Source organism: Tupaia chinensis, unplaced genomic scaffold, assembly GCF_000334495.1.
Source record: "Tupaia chinensis unplaced genomic scaffold, TupChi_1.0 Scaffold000117_1, whole genome shotgun sequence".
NCBI lineage: Eukaryota > Metazoa > Chordata > Mammalia > Scandentia > Tupaiidae > Tupaia > Tupaia belangeri.
Genome location: NW_006159582.1, coordinates 48881 through 51184, shown reverse-complemented (window position 1 = coordinate 51184; position 2304 = coordinate 48881). Strand labels below are relative to the sequence as shown.

General features: G+C 38.8%; 1 pseudogene; it reads left to right on the top strand.

The window, feature by feature from the left end:
* The window catches only part of LOC102498845 (40S ribosomal protein S3 pseudogene), a 23619-nt pseudogene that overhangs the window by 415 nt on the left and 20900 nt on the right, over positions 1-2304 (top strand).

The window sequence follows — 2304 nt, the reverse complement described above, 5'->3', positions numbered from 1 at the left end:
CTATAGCGAAAAACCTCTCAAAAAAAAAAGAAAAAAAAAAAAAAAGAAGCCAGATATAATTGTGGCCCTATTCCAGGATCTCATTTTTGTTAGATTAGAAAAATGTCGGATTGCTAAACAGCCTATTAATTAATCTCTCTGCTTCTAGTCTTATGTCCCTCCAATTTATTCCTTACATTAAGCCAAAGTAAACTTTGCAAAATATAAATCTGGTCATGTCCTCCCTGCTAAACCCTATATAATGGCTCTTCAATATGTCATGTATAAACTATTCAAATTCAAGAACATGTTATGAGTTTTAATATATATTACCAAATTGCTTGTGGTAAGATTGCAACAATTCATACTCCCACAAGCAATGTACAAAACATGGATCTTACTGTGCCCTCACCAACACAATAGTCTCATCTGTCACACATGTCTTGGTGATCTGTTACTGTCTTTCCTGTTAATATATGAACTACTGATAATCAAAAATGTTGTTCTCTTCAACTCTCAATCATAACACCAGTGTAGCATTAGTGAACAATGAATTAATTCATGTCATCTAATGCATGTACTTCATCTGTATGTAGAATTTAAGATTCTTCCCCTTTGCTCTTTTGGGATTTTTGGAGACAAGTTCAGGGCCATGAGTTGAGGGTTCAAAGGAGGGTTGATATGCAAGACAAGTAACCAAAGGTCAAGGCAAGATAGGTACTACATAACCATTAGTTCAGGGCATCTGACAAAAGTTGATCTCGTATAGATAATTCCATTCTTTTTTTATACACTGTACATTATGTTCTGTTATATTAGGTTACATATGGTTATTCTACTGGAAAAGTCCACTTGAGGAAGTCAGGTGATATTGCCCCAGTTCACTTGGTTATGCTCACATGAAGTCTACCTATTGGAACCCACTGCTACAAATAATTTCATATACAAGACAAAAAAGAAGTCTCATGGGTATAAATTCTTTCTCTAGTAGTGTGCCTTTCTAACTGAAATATGTGTATCACTGAGAAATCATTTTTCTTTTTCTTTCTTTCTTTTTTTTAGAGAGATTTTTGCTATAGGGCACATGTACTTGCCAGAGAGATAGAGAGTAAGAGAGAGGAAGAAAATGAGAGATCATCCCCCAGGGGTTATGGCCAGGTGCAATCCCTTCTTCTCCATTGTCCTCTTGGGACTTTGGGCACACATGTACACGTGCCCAGTGTGAGTTTTAAGCTGACTTGTCTGGGACTCGAACCACAATAGACTCCGTGGGAGTCCAGGAACATAACCATTATGCCATCTGCTGGTCCCAAGGAATCTTTCTTAATATACTAGATTCCTGGCAGAACACCTGGCTTGGTTCCTGTATTCTGCACTTCTAACAAGTTCTCAGGGGATGTTGACACTGCCAGTAATTGGGACACACTTGTACGGGAAGGCTCTACCATATTTTCTTCTTCTGCATAATAGGATTTTGTTGATTTACCTCAAAGTATTGTTGTGAGACTTAAATATCAAAAGCTCAGGCAATGTATTTGGTTAGAACAGCACTGCATTGAAGTTCTTTGTATAATTATCTTTTTGTCCTTTCTAGTGGGTCTCAAACTTGCCTTTACCTTAAAATTAGCTGGGGAAAATTTAAAACATATTTATGTCAGGGTAGCATTCAGACCAATAAAAAACAGACTCTCTTGAGAAAGAGACAAGGCATGAGTATTTTTATGAATCTTCTCAAATGGCCTTTTCTAGGGACCAGCAGTTAGTGTAATGGCCATGTCGCTGGACTCCCATGTAGTCGACTGCGGTTCGAGTCCCGGACCCAGTGGCTTAAACTCACATTGGGTGTGTGTGCGTGTATGCCCAAATCCTGAGAGGAGAATGGAGGAGAAGGGATTGTGGCATGTCCATCCGCCCTGGGGGATGATTTCTCACTTTCTGTCTCTCTGTCACTCTCTGTCTTTCTGGTGAGCACACACACCCTATAGCAAAAACCTCTCAAAAAAATATTCTATGTATCTTCTCAGAAGATATTATAAGTTTAAGGCTGGCGCTATGGCCCAGTGGTTAACAGAGCTGGATCCCACTTGACCCACACTGTGGTTAGAATCTCAGCCCCTGCGACTTGAGAAACACATCATGCGCGTCTACCTATATTCCCAAAACATTAACATGGTAAAGAGAAGAAGGAGATGATATTGTGGCATGACCATGCCCCCATCTCTGTCTCTTTCTGGCAAGCGTAGATGTCCTATGGCAAAAAAAAAAAAAAAAAAAAAAAAAAAAAAAAAAAAAAAAAAAAAATAAAAAAAGCCCACCACGGGGCGG